At 36.7% G+C, this 15,947-nt stretch overlaps 1 long non-coding RNA gene across 1 annotated transcript in view; it reads left to right on the top strand.

The window, feature by feature from the left end:
- Positions 1–10,288, top strand: part of LOC118762812 — a 10,852-nt gene extending 564 nt beyond the window's left edge. The window contains exons 2-3 of the long non-coding RNA XR_004998559.1: positions 1,504–1,507; positions 10,205–10,288. This is a non-coding gene — a long non-coding RNA (uncharacterized LOC118762812). The remainder of the gene's footprint in view (positions 1–1,503; positions 1,508–10,204) is intronic.
- The last annotated feature ends 5,659 nt before the right edge of the window (positions 10,289–15,947 follow it).

The raw sequence follows: 15,947 nt of genomic DNA on the forward strand, positions 1-15,947 counted from the left end.
CTTCTAATATATAGCCCCGTGTGGAGGGAAATGTCGTATACATATATATATATTTATATATATATACATACATATTCATACGCACATACATACATATATATATATATACACATATATCTGTGTGTGTGTGTATATATGCATGCATATATAAGACAAAGTATAAATAATGGTTATTATATATTTTTCTTTTATTGGTGCAAATTTGGCTTACAACTGTTTCAAGTAGTGATTTTAGGTACGTTACACACACACACACACACACGCGTACATGTCTAATTGAGATTACCGGAAAATTTGTTAAAAGCCCGGTACTTATACTGGCGGAGCCTTTTGCCGGACCGCCAGGTTATGAGGAACTTAACACACCCTCACCGGCTGTCAGGTGGTGGTGATGGTGGTGATGGGGATAAACACGGACAAAAAGACATATGCACGACAGGATTCTTTTAATTTCCGTCCATTCACGAGGGCTGAGTCCACTGGCCTGAGTCCATCGTAGAAAACATTTGCCCAAGGTGCCGCATAGTGGGACTGAACCCGAAACCATATGGCTGGAAAGCAAACTTCTTACCACACAGCGACATCTGAGCCTATAGAAAACTTTGCGATAGTAGCGGTAGGATGTATATTAATTTTAATGCATGTATTCTCTTGTACTCATTTACTTGTCTCAGTTATTGGAGAGCGGTCAAGCTGGGATACTGCTTGTATAAGTTTAATCGAACAAACAGATCCCAGTTTCTCTTTTTATATCTGTTACTCTTTCTATCCGTTTTGCCGAATTGCTAATTCAGGCAATCTGGAAGTGATTGTATGTTTTGAACACTTTATTATGGAATTGAAATCCGGAAAATCTGAACAATGTAATAAGCAAAATTAAGTAGTGAACTGGCAGAATCGTTAGCACGCCAGGCAAAATGTTTAGCGGCATTTCATCCGTCTTTATGTTCTGAGTTCAAATTCAGGCGCAGTCGAATTTACCTTTCATCCTTTCGTGGTCAATAAAATAAGTACCAGTACAGCACCGAAGTCGGAGTAATCAACTTACTCACCCCCGGAAATTGCTGGCCTTGTGCCAAAATTTGAAACCAATATATTAAACAACATTCAATACAAGCGAAATGAGAAAATTTCATTGGTCAACTGGTACTGAAATTTAAACTAAATAAAAACATTTTTATGAACTTTGCATCAATTTAATCTTTATTTATTGCAGTAGTTTGAACTTTAATGACATTTTAAACTGCACAGTATATTTTTATTAACGCGAAAACATTTCTCAGTTTGACACTTTTGTCTTATACATGCACTTAACAAATCCTTGCCTTGTTTCCGCAGTTTGTCGTGTTGAAGCTAACCTGAATGAGATTTGTTTATGCACCAAGATGTCAATAAAAGTTTTCTTGCTCACAGAAAAATGTGATTTGCTACATATAATAAAACCGTTTCAAAATACCACTTACGTCATGCCCAACGCACAGAAACCACCATGATGGGCCAAAGTATAGTGATCTCTTCAACATGTTACTCAAAACAACGCGCTGTACGATACAAAGTAGAATATAAATTATAAGGAAAATATATTAGACTAACTATTGACACGCAATGCCTAGGATCAAACACTTACCAAACAAAATGCAAGGGAAAAACAATAATAACATGAAGTAAAACTTTTATGCAATTTTCGTTTCTGGTGTCTCTCATGCAATATGTCGGCCGAACGATCTAGAATAAAGCATGTCCAAATTACGATTTGGACATGCTTTATTCTGTCCACATTTGAGTCTACTTCTGTATACCTGCTAGTCTTGTTTAGCCCCAAAGGCCGATAAACAAGCTAACAATCTAGTACTATACCTCTCATTTTCTATATTTCGCTTTCGCTCTGGTAGAAATTGTCAATGCACAGGCATGCAAAGGAATGGAATTCACCAAATAAAAATGTTCAGGACACGTTGTGTATTATAACAGTGTCTAGAAAACTCCAGTAATAGTAGAGGGCATATAATATATATATGTGTGTGTGTACGTGTGTGTGTGTCTATGTGTGTATGTTTCTGTATATATGTATATTATATATATATATATATATTATATATATATTATATATATATATATATATATATATATATATATATATATAATAACAATATAAATAATATATATGTATATATACATACGTATACGTATATACATATGCATATGTGGGCACAAGACGTCACACAACGTAAACAACAAAAAATACGAAGTACGAGGACATGAAATATGAACTTTTTGCGAGCAACGAAAGAAACAAACGGAAAACAAGACAAACACAAAGAACGACCCTTCATCAGTTGTCGGTTGTTTTTCTAATCCGTATTTCGAGCATTTCACGACAAGATACGCCTTCGATCCGCTACCCGAAAGCAAATTAAATAAAATTTGGGATTTTGCTAAGCAGTGTTTATGAATGAGCAGAATAAGGTAAGTTGAAATATGTTTGTCACATATTTCGACTGCTAAAGGACAAATACATTGCAGTTACCGTGGAGAAAAATCTCTCTTATGGCAAAAGTGTGTAAAAACGCCCGGTCCGTTCAGTGTTGCCATCTGTTAGAAAACTCAGACATCGATGTTTCAAATTTCTTGGCTATTTTCGCTGAGATGTACGTAAGAGAGGCAGCTCCAAACGGACTTATAAAGCTATAGCTTTATGTATAATTCAGACGGTACGTTGACTGATTTGCCCTAGTAGATCGCCTGATCGAAAGAAAATAATTTGCCTAATTCTCCTCATACATAGACACTGCTTAGCGCTAATAATTCGTTATATTTATTTAACCCCGTGTCCACCTTTTCCACGCTTGTCATTGGAATCTTATGCAGCGTCAATAACCATGTGCGTCTGGTAGAGCATGCCCTGAATTTTCCTGGAAGCTCTGATCTTTGAATCCTCCTCAAACACTTATCTGCTTGTTTGTCAGTAGTAGAGGTAACATTGCTTCTGTCCTGGAGCGAATTATCAAACCTGTATCCAAGGCATGTGATCGGATTTACGTCTAATGCTGGATAACGTGAGATATATATATATATATATGCCCCAGCATGGCGGCGGCCTTCAGGCTAAAACATTTTTAAGGATTTAAGGATATATATATATATATATGTATATATATATATATATATATAAAGGCAGAAACAAGGAAAATGCCACTTATATTTGAACACTACACAAATATTCTTTTAAAAAAACTTTTCTTTTAATTTTTCTAAATTTAATTCATTGTTACAGTTGAAAAGGTCTCAATGACTGAAACCGGTACTGAAATGTTCTTTATAAAATTATTTTAGCATTTTCTATCCTGACTTGTTTTTTCATATGTATATATATATATATATATATATATATATATATATATGTAAAGGCAAGATCGAAGGATCAAGCTGTAGGAAGATAGTAAGCTTCAAGTAGTCCGTATAAGGTATAAAAAACAACTTTTAGGAAGAATAGTAGTTTATATGCATTTTCAATCGAATATCCTGTGAGTCAGCATATTAACTTGACGACAATGCGAACTTCTTTTGATTAAGGCATAATTGGCCCGATGAGTAGCTAGCAGGTTAATTCTCATTGGGATAATTACTACTTCCGAGAGGTTTTGCTAGCCTTGAAACATATGTAGCCTGGATTTTATCAACTCCTTTCCCTAATTTTGGTTATATATATATCACGATATCGACCATGCTACCGGATGTAATTGCATATCGCTGGTCACAATGCATCATTTTAACTTTAGACTGATACTTCCCCGTTGGTTAGACGAACAGGCCAATATACTCCCTGATCGGAACGCTTGTCCCTCTAAGTGTTAACCATTTACAGCTGAGTGGACTGGAGCAATGTGAAATGAAGTATTTTTGCTCAGGAACACAGCGCGCAGCCAGTATACCGGACAGAACATCATAAAGTCAGAAATATGGTTTAAGTTCACTCGGATGTGGGCTGCAATAGGTTTAAACATTCCAATTTCTATTTTGAGATAGAACCACTCAGAAATTGAGAAGCCAGTTCTCAATTTCTCGATCTGCTAGAAATAGTAGCCAAGTAATCTTTGGAGCACACCAGCAAATCTACTATTTAAAAGTAAAACAAAATGTCTAGATCTACCCCTTTAGGTCAGGAACTGATTTTGTGATTGATCTTGAGCAAAACAATAGAGCCATTGAGAGGTTTTTGGTAGTAGTAGTAGTAGTAGTAGTTGTTGTTGTAACAGCAGCAGCAGCAGCAGATACGGCGTTGTTAGTCATGTTAGTAGTCGTGGTATTATTACTCTGACATTAGGAATAGTGGAGGTGACGCAAACTTATGAAGACATTACTATTCCATCAGAGTATCGGGGAGTTGTTACGTCGCGTGGCAGAATCACAATTAAACTAAGATAAACGGAGGTGGGAGGCAGCGTTGCAGCCTGTTGACTTTGTTGTTGTTGTTTTTTATATCATATTAGAGAGTAGTTTATTTTTTATACACACCTTTTGACTTTTTTCAGTCAATCTCTTTTTCTTTCACCTTCTCTCTCTCTCTCTCTCTCTCTGTATTTATCTGCCTATCTGCCTGACTGTCTGTCTGTTTATCTCTCTCTCTCTCTCTCTCTGGGCCTGTCTTTGTGTCGTGTTCTTTCTCTACTTTCTGCCATATGGTTAAAATTTTTTTTTGCTGTGTACTTACATCTTGTAACTTAAGTGTACACGAAATATATACATACATATATATATATATGTGTGTGTGTGTGTGTGGTGTGTGTGTGTGTGCGTATACATATATACATATATATATATATACATATATGCATACATACATGTACATGTATATACATATGTATACATTCACACACACATACACACACATATATTCACACAGAAATTCACTTCCACTTCACTATATATATATATATATATATATATATATATATATATATACATATATATATATATGGGCGCATACATGTACATGTAGAAATATATAATTGCTTATGTACAAAAAATACGGAGATATATACATCCATACATAATATATATATATATATACGTTTATGTATATTGTGTGTGTGTGTGTGTATGTGTCTGTGTGTGAGTGTGTGTGTGAGAGAGAGAGAGTGTGTGTGTGATGTGCTATACGCAATCAATTTGCCTACGAAAAGATCCCACATTCAATTGCTGACTACATTTCACTTAGTAATTTTAGCTAAGCTCCATTTTGTTTTTGTGCGAAAAATGTCCTGAAGAATCAGTGTCCAATATTTTTAGCACCAGGGGCAAATATGGCAGTGATAAGTCTTAAGTAATAGCTGGCATTTTCGCCGATCGATGCAAGATTAATGCTATAATTCAGCCTAGCAATAAAGGCTACATTTTACACCTGTCATCTCTCTTTTCTATCAAATATTATCAAACGTCAAGTGCTTTTGTATTACTGTGTCTCTTCCACACTTTCTCTCTTTGTATGTATACGTGGGCGTGTACGTGTATGTTCATACATACATACATACATACATACATACATACATACATACATACATACATACATACAAACATATATATACATATATACATACATACATACGTACATGTATGTATGCTTTTATTCATATACATACATATATATATATATATATATATATATACACATATATATATATTTGTATTTATATATATGTATATATATATGTGTGTGTATATACGTATACATGTATATTTATATATGTATTTATATTGATATATGTGTTTGCGTTTAAATGTATGTACGTATTATATCACATATAAATATATGTATATATATATTATATATATGTATATATATATTATATATATATATGTATATATACATACATACATATATATATATATATATACACACATACATATATATATATATATATATACACATACATACACACATACATACATACACATGCATACATACATACACACACTCACATACATACATCTCACTCTCTCAGTCTTTCAGGCTTTTCGCTCTATATTTTTTATTATTTTGTTTATTATTATTGGTAGATTTCTCGGTATAGCATTTGATTTCTATTATTCTTTAATCCTTTCCTATTTTTTCTTTCTGTTTGCTTTCTCTCCTTTCATTCTCCCTTTCTGTTATTCTTTTCTGCTTATTTCTTATCTCTCTTCAGCGCGTTCTGAGACTCATTCGCTTAATTCCACAAGTCTCTATTCTAAATTCTTTCTCGTTCTCTTATTTCTTCCCAAGTTTCGTTCCCTTAATTCTTTCATGGTAACGTGTCTGTCTCTCTGCCTGTCTTACTCTGTCTCTTTCTCTCTCTCTCTTTCTCCCCCGCCTCCCAATTTTATTCCATTACTTGTCTTTCATTTTTCTGTCATCCCTTTTCTGTCTCTCCTTTTCTTTCTTCTTATTCCTTCACTCATTTTCTTTGAAAAAGCTTTTCTCATTTTCCATGTCTCTACCTAATCCTAAGTTTATCTGTTTATCACTTGTGTATTTCGCCTTCCGTTCTGTATTCCCGACTCTCATTCGCTATGTTCGTCCCTCATAGAGAGTTGTTTTTTTTCACTTTGCTTCATTTCTCTGTTACATTGAATAGGAAACCACAATTGTTAACGCTAATATTTCACGGAAGTGGGGGTTTGCCTAGTTTAATTATGCTTTCTATTGAATAACAACTCGCGGTTTTTCTTAGGTGAGAAGCGTTTTATGCATTTTGTAGAAAAGTTTCTTTTCTGCTCTTCATATGTTTTCACATTGTACTAAGGGCTTCTCAATAATTCTTGAGGAACCTGATATGTATTTTCTCTAAACTGCATCTCTTCGCGTGTTAAGGTCAAATATTTTAAATATTTGTTTTCAGATTTTTATCACAGTTCGTAAGTTTTGGATACTAATCAACGATATTATGTTTTTGTTCGCTTCTTTATTCTAGTACTTGAGTATTTCATATTTCAAGTTGGTATGATGAGCTAGTATTTTTCCCATTTTCTTTATTTCCTGGTGGCAGTTTGGTATTCCACGTCGATTACAATGCCTAACGTTCTTCTTCGTATTGAAAATTCTTGCTCTTGTTGCACCTTAGAGCGTTTTTCCCACACAGCGAAAACAGAAAAGACGAATTGAATATTCTATTGCTACTGACACCATCGCTGTATCAACAACTGCAATGTGCAGCAACAGGAGCAGTGTACAACAGTAGCACTAGGAAGAAATGGGGACTGCAATAGCAGCATCTCGAACAACATCATCAATAGCAAGGATAACGAGAACAATGACAACGCATGCAACAAACAACCTCAGCAGAAACCCTGAGAACAGTAACAGCAGTGGCACCAACAACATCAGTATCAAATTCGCCAGCAGTAGCAAATCAGGTAGTGACAACTACTGAACTGTTTGTGAACACATTGTTCCCCCGCCTATTGCTCAAAAGCAAATATGCACGCAGAAGGAAGCATACATCTGACCTGTGTCGGAGTTTTCCAGCGAATAATGAAGAGAGGTTATGGAAGATGGAGGCAAGAAAAGCAGAAAACAAAAAAAACACTGAAAAATCGGAAAGGAAAGAAACAAAATATAAAAAAGTACTATCTCACACATCAACCCCAAACAACGCTAGATCTACAGAAACACTCACGCCACCACTACCACCACCTTCATTAAAAGCAGTTAAGTGGAAACAGACAAAGAACATAACAACAAACATACGACAGGAATCCAGCGGTGAAACATACAAATCCAAGAACAATCAGAACAAAAACGATACCAATTAAATACACAACAACAAAGTGCACCCGCACCCAACTTTGTGCTAGACAAAATAAAGACCTGCTATTTTGCACAGCGACGCGGAGATATAGACTGAGAGGGAGGCTTTCAACACAAGCAAAGTGAAAGTCCTGGAGAATCTGAATTTGTTTAGGCTACTAAAATATATAGATATAGGGAAATGAGAGTGTCTCCCATATGACTCTGAGAACAACAGTGACAATGACACGAACAGACAACTTCAGAGTTTCCGAAAGGAACACCATTTTGAAAGGTCTGAGTCTCGAGATACCGTTGATCTTGTTGCACCCAGATGGTAACTTGGTGGTCATGGACACGAACGGTAGCGAAGGGGATGCCGTCAAACTAGAAGCCGTGTACGTCCTGACTGGGGCTTGGCAACCAAATTTCTTCAGGTTTGTGAAGGTTTTCTCGGAACATCAACGCTCTTTAGAATCAGTAGGCGATTGAAACGCCATCTTGGATGCAAGTCTGAATTGTGTGAGGCAAGCTGTTAGGAGGGTGCTGCAAAAGCCTCGCAAACTTACTTAGATGTTTCCAACTGTCTGACAGATACCGATTAGATTTCCTGAATGCGCCAATATGGATATATGGAAATAGCATTGGGTCATCCAGATCGTATCTAGACAGATAATTTTGTTGATAGTATATCATATGGTGTCCACAATTCAAATTTCTCGGCTAAATACACCACAAACTTATGATTTTTACGGTTGATCTAGATAAGCTGCATAGATGGGATGATGGCAGCTGATGAAATACGGCAGCTATAGCTGGCTGCACAAGAGAAAGGTCGCTGGGGTTCCCGTACGAAATTGACCGTTATATGCAAGACATGTTTAGTGGCCTCTGACAGCAGAACGGAAGGATTCCCAGTTCTGCGAAGCTAGTTGTAATGGTACTGCTGAAAAATGACCCGAACAAGGGGGTATGATATAGACTTTCAGAACTGTAAGTCTGCTAAATACAATGATGAAGATTTTGGTCAGTCTGTTAGTTGAGAGGAAGTTGGTTTTTATCGTTTATACTCTCATAGGTTAGGCACGTCATCCAAGACAGATCTTTCCACAACAACCTTTGTCTCATGGTATACATCATAGAAAGTGATGGGGAGAGTAAGGAACCTGGCATGGGTTCTTTATTCCTTCTTACTCTTCACTATAGATGGGTTAAAGGCTTTCGACAGAGTTGACCATCAATACTTGATATCAGTTCCCATGGTGATTGCTTTCATTCCAGTCTTTAGAGTTTGATTGCAGAAGCATACAGCAACATCTGCTTGATGGTCAGTTCAAATGTCCATATATTGGAACAGTTTAGAACTTGTCAGACCGAACGCGTTCGGTCTGACAAGTTTACCCCCTCTCGCTCCTTCTGCACGTGCTGGCTGTCGAATAACTACTGCAAAAGTTAGAAGTTTCGTGCAAAAGTTAGAAGTAAACTAGGATGTGAGAGAGCTGTGTCAGCGTAGGTGGACGACATCATCGTAAAACTGTTGGATGCCAAACACATCGAGATAATTGTCACTACTCTGAGGAAATATGAACCGGTGACAGGAGCTAAAATTAACCAGAAACTGTCTGTACCCTGCAAACTGGAACCTGGAGAGGTAGGACTATGCCACCGAGGAGCGTTGTAGGGGGTTAGAAACCGTTCTATATGTGCTCGAGTATTGCTCTCTTTGGGAGAACTATCGAAAAGGTGTTATTCCGTGTGGGTGGGATTGGGTTAACGGGCGAATCTTTTGTGAAAATCACGCCACCTCTTTCTTTTAGTCTGAAAGTTTGAGCAGTTTGTTTCGGATTGGGGGCTATGGCAAAAGAGAATGTGTGGTAGACTATACGATAACTGATTGAAGACAGACACTTTCTCTTCGGTCAAGCACTCATGGACGTTTTTTTTTTTTTTGTTTTTTCAGTTCCATTTGAAAATAATATCATTATCATTATTGAGGGAGAGAGTAGTGCATACCATCAAAGTAACACTAGGATAGAAATATACAAATATATCCTTCATAACAATCCGTCTGATAAAGGTACACCAGGTACATGCATCGCAACCATATGTACGCGACCTGGTGATCTTATATCAAGATATTCAGCGCATGACCTTGCAGGTGGGATCAAGTTAGAAATTTCTTCATGTCGAGTAGCCCATCCTACTCAAAAGGTCCTTGAATTAGGGTTGTTTAAGAATGATGGACAAAACGCCCATGTCTCCAGAGGTGAATTTTTCAAAGCCCAAAGAACTTCTCTCAACACATGGTTATGATGCTCCCCGACTACTGCTCATGATCAGAGACGCACTAATTGTCAACTACCAAGGGACGTGTTCAACTGGTTATGGTCAGGTAACAGACAAGCAAATCTGTGTTATTGAGTAAAATATTTGTTGCAGCCAAGACAAAACATGTACATGTTAACATTTCCAATCAGTTAAAATCAGAAGCCATAAGAGCTGCATCCTGGTACTGCATCCGGGCATTTAGAATCGTTAGCATACCGACCAAAATGTTTAGAGGCATTTCGTCCCTCTTTTACGTTCTGAGTTCAAATTCTGCCGAGGCCAACTTTTCATCCTTTCAAGGAGGAGAAAATTAGTTGTGTACTGGGGTCGTTATAATTGGCTGACAGCCTTCTTTAAAATTGCTGGCCTCGTGCCAAAATTTGAAACTATTATTATTATTAGTTTCTGAAAGAAACTAATAATAATAACAGTTCTGAAAGATCCATTTTGTATGAGTAATTACAACCTGAGTTCATTGCATCTGATTTTAAGGGCGGTGTGTTGAGGGAATCATTAGAGTAGTATTTCTTCCGATTATCTTCCGAGTTCAAATCCCACCCGAGTCAACTTTGTCATTCATCTTTTGGGGTCGATGAAATAATTACCAGTTTAGCACTGGGGCCCATGTAATCAAATAGACCTTCCACTAAACTCTCAGACCGCGTGCCTATAGTAGCTGTAAGACTGCGAGATGACTTGAATCATGTTAGCACGATTTCAGGGTTTACGTTCTGAGTTTAAATTCCGCGAAGCCGCTTTTGCCTTTCGTCCTTTCAGGGGTCGATAAAATAAGTACCAGATGAGCACTGGGGCCCACGAAATTGATTAATCCTCTTCTCAAAAATGATAGGCCTTGTGCTTATAGTAAAAATGATTTTTATTGATTAGTTTTGGTCTTTAGTATCATAATCATCATCGTTATGAGTTTTACTGAATCAATATCTCTACTACTACAACAACAACAACAACAACAGCTACTACTACTACTACTACTACTACTACTACTACTACTACTACTACTATTACTACTACTTCTACTACTACTACTACTACGTATTTCACTTTCAATTTAAAGTAGTCAATACTCTTGTGTTTCTCTGAAATTTTTGGTAATACTTTATCATAATATACATGCTGTCAAAATCAATAAATTTAACCAGAAATAGTGGCGGTGGGGGGGGGGGGAATGTCATTACCCACTTCCTGTGGACATAACACCACTAGCACCATCATCATCAGCAGCAGCAGCATGTACCGTCATCACCAGCAGCAGCAGCACCACCACAACAAATCTCCTTCCACATCATCTTATATCCTCTCAGCTATTAGTTGAGTAATTTCTCAATATTTTAAATCATTAAGAAAGACATTGGAACCTGAATAAAATAAAACAAGATCAGAGAGGAAAAAAACACATATAAAAATGAAAAGTTATACATACATACATACGTACATACACACGTACATACATACATGCATGTATACATACATACATACATACATACATGCATACATACATGCATGTATACAAACATGCATGTATACATACATACATACATACATACATACATACATTCAGTTATATATATGTGTGTGTGTATGTGTGCATACACACACATACACACACGCACACACACACACACACACTCACACACATATACAGGCTGCGTAAGATATTTGAAGACATCTTTTTTAGGTCATTGCTGCATTTTTTTTTACCTTACTCTGTATAATCTTTTTTTTCAGAAAAGGATAATGGCAGACCCTCATATTACTCAACAAATGAAGAGACATGCTGTGGTTATAAAGGCTAAGCATAGCGATTTAGAAATATCTCGATTTTTAAAAGTTGCCAAATCTGTCGTCTTCAAAGTTTGTAAGGAGCTAGAGGCTGAAGATGGAAACGTATCACCAGTATCAAAAAAAAAAAAGCATTATAAATGCTCTGAAATCATATATACACGACGGGCTTCTTTCAGTTTCCGTCTACCAAATCTACTGACAAGGCTTTGGTCGGTCCGAGGCTACAGTAGAAGACACTTGCCCAAGGTGGCACGCAGTGAGACTGAACCCGGACCCATGTAATTGGGAAGCAAGCTTCTCATTACACAGCCTCTCCTATATGTACATATTCTTGCCTATTTACTTTGAATGTAAACTTGAAGAACCATAATTAACCTTATTTTAACCGTACGTAACCACTTCCAGCCTTGTCCATTCAGATAATTTATGCATTTCGCTGGCAATGGGCCGCTCAAGTCACGGAGAACCCCCATGCAGTCGCTCAAATTCCTAGAAATAGCAGTCGAGTCTCCTTCCAAGCATACGCTTCTCTCCTAGTCGAAGGAAGTCAGTTCACTTCGGATAATTTGGTTCTGCATGCTTGGTGTCGGAAAATATGGACGGAATTGTCATAACCGCAACGCCTTTTGTTGTGGGTCATCAATATCCGAGCTGACCTGAAGTTTAACAAAACAACATGAAAATTGTCCTCTCTGACATTGAAAAAAAGCTATTTTTTGTGATTACACGAAGTATAACTATAACTACAGGAACGTCTGAAATGGAGTACGAAATGTATAATGCCGAAGAGTTGAAACCAAAAATTACAAATCAATAAGCTAAATTTCTTTCTGTTAAGTGCTATAACCCTTTTAAGTGCTATTAAGCTTCCACATCTATTTTCAACTTCGAGCCAGCGAGGAGGAGCCCTATATAGCTGCTGGATCGGTTTGAAACATCAGTAAAACGTCTCTTAGATCGTTTAATACTGACTTAGAAAAGGACTCAATGAATAAAATAGTCCTTAGTACACAAAATAGTGTGCTCATGACAAGATCGCACATTGATGTACAGGATCTGAGTTGATTCAGTGGCGTTTGAAATGGGGTGCTAAATATCAACAATGGGTCAATAATGAAACAGCTGCATGGTCATTGTCTCAGCTAAAGATAGAAGAATTTTACTCATATGCCTGCTACATCTTAAAAAGAAAGAGATCATTAGATATTGGATGCACTCTACCGAAGGAAACAGCGGGGCAGTTTGACAACCAGGACTGACTCATGGCATGTCAACATCAATAGTTCTCATAACTGCAATAAACACTCCTAACTTTTATCAATCTTTTGTAACTGCAGTAATCTCAGCCATAATGACTTATTTCCTTCGTGGCTTTTAATTAAGTACTGCGAAATCATTTCCATTTTTCAAATACTATGATGATCCAATGATGAAACATCAACATAGTCACTGGATCCACCAAGAACAAAATGGAAATTTCACTACCCTCATTGCTATTTATTTAAATAGGGATCGTTAGATCATGTATTCTTTAATGCATTGTGCCTATGAAAATACCAAGATGATCTCAGATGCAATATATCTAACAATCAGGACTGGTTTAAGGCTAATTGACATCATCAATTTTCTTAACTACAATAAACTCTCCTAACATTTACAAATCCTTCAAGTAATCTCTTTCAACCATAACACCTATTAGTCGTAGCTTCTTATTATGTACTGTGAAATTGTTTCCTTCTGTCAAACACTAAAACTGAGCTGTTGTTTGTAAACCAACCCCCACGAACTCTCGGCTACTTACCATCTATCCGATTCACTTGAATATCTGAGTTTCTACATTAATCTAACTATTCCTATATTCAGAGACGAAACCTGAGAAACGGTTTATACAGATGAAAACATCCGGAGACGAAGATGACAAACAGAAGTTCCTTATTTTCAAGTGAGCAATCATAGGTGAAGAGAAATCCGTCACTACATCCTGAAGAAACCTGGTTCTCGTTTCACAAAAGTAAACCAGATACATTATTCATAAGTATGTAGTGTGGTACATAGTTTAGGCTTCTGCTGCAGATGTCCCAGGAGGGAATATTCAGAGGTTTCTGAGACTTTAGGCTGCAAAATGTATAATAAGTTAAAAAGATTAAAATTGATTGAACTGATATTTCGCTTTGTGTGTTTGTGCTTATATGCGAGTATATACTTGCGTAGGTGTTTGCATTTGTTTACATGGTTGTATGAGTGCCCTCACCACAGAATCTTGAAGTAATGACTTTTCCATATTCCTCGTCTTATCACCACTGTTATTGTTACATTCCCAGCAATTCTTAGGATGTCATTCATCAAACAGCTGCGATATACGTGCATATATATATATGTATGTATGTATGTATGTATGTATATATATATATATATACATATATATATATATATATATATATATATATATATAATAATTCTCTAAAAGAGATATAGACAGTAACTGCTCGATAACATAAGGGACTAAAGCCATCTGAATATGGCTAGGGACAGGGCAGGGTGGTGGGGGTGTTACTGTTGCATTTAGCCCCAGGCGAACATCGACGTCGCCAGATAGGCCCGACACCGTCACGGTGTTCTTTAACCTGCAAAGGGAGATATTATCTCCCTTTGCAGGTTAAAGGACACCGTGACGGTGTCGGGCCTATCTGGCGACGTCGATGTTCGCCTGGGGCTAAATGCAACAGTAACACCCCCACCACCCTGCCCTGTCCCTAGCCATATTCAGATGGCTTTAGTCCTTATGTTATATATATATATAATATATATATATATATATATATATATATATATTATATATATATATATATATATATATATATATGTATGTATATGCATATATATACATACATACATACATATATATATGTGTGTATATCTATGCATACACACGCACACATGTACATACACACACAGACATGCATATATGCATACATACCAGTGTCAATGTGCCACCTGCAGATATCTTATTCCTTGGAAGCTATGAGCTGATTACTGCAAGCTAGCGAAACATTGAAACATATTCCAGTGTTCTCTTGGTCAACAATGGTCAGTTGTGCTTCATACCGAAGCTGAAGGCAACTATAATAATAGCCAAGGAAAGAAGAATAATGGTTGGTATTAGCAAACACAAATACATTTAGTAAAGCAAGTCAACATTGGAACCTCTATGAAGTAACTAAATCTGCGAGAAATAGCAGCTGTGTCACCTTCAAATTCTATACTAGCAACTGAAAATAATGAAAGACACATTAGATGATGTAAACTAAGATACACTATAGTAAAGGAGAATTGATCATAGCTGGAACGCCTTTAATCATAGCAATTTGTATAAGCATGCTCCTCTTACCGCACATTAATTTTATTAATTCTAGAAATGATACCCAACATGCGGCTCGAAACCAGACATAGTCGAGGAGGGAACTGAGCATACCAGCGTTCACAGTACATAACTGATATACATTTCAAAGATATCGAGAAAACGAAATGCAAAACCGACCGCGGTGGCAAGATATTAATCATAATAGCGTAACCGATGAGTCTATTGAGAGTTTAATATTGTAGACAAAGACTAATCACGGAGCCATTAATGACGCGCGAATTTGTGCGAGTCAATGACACTCGCTCTAAAGACCTTTCCTCTTAGAAGTTAATTACATGCTATTATATACCATTCATAAGGAAATGTAATTCTATTCTGTATATATATATCTAAGAAAGTACAAAAGCCGAAATGTTTTGGTTGCTACACCAGAACAAGACAACCCACCCAAACAGAGATGTTTGAAAAACCTATCACCAGCAACTCATTATTTTTGGCTGAAGCGCAGTTTAGACAATTGTTCGTAACAAATTGGTATCATGTGTCGCACATCAAAAGGAACACGTTGCCATAAAGTGTTTATGTAATCCACAGGAGGTAGATAGAAAACAGCGGGGAGTTTCTTTCTGACAATCATTATAAATTGTTCCACAGATTCTCTGTTGTTCAACTTACACAGATGCTTTACTG

Source organism: Octopus sinensis, linkage group LG3 (genome assembly GCF_006345805.1).
Source record: "Octopus sinensis linkage group LG3, ASM634580v1, whole genome shotgun sequence".
NCBI classification, from domain to species: Eukaryota; Metazoa; Mollusca; class Cephalopoda; order Octopoda; family Octopodidae; genus Octopus; species Octopus sinensis.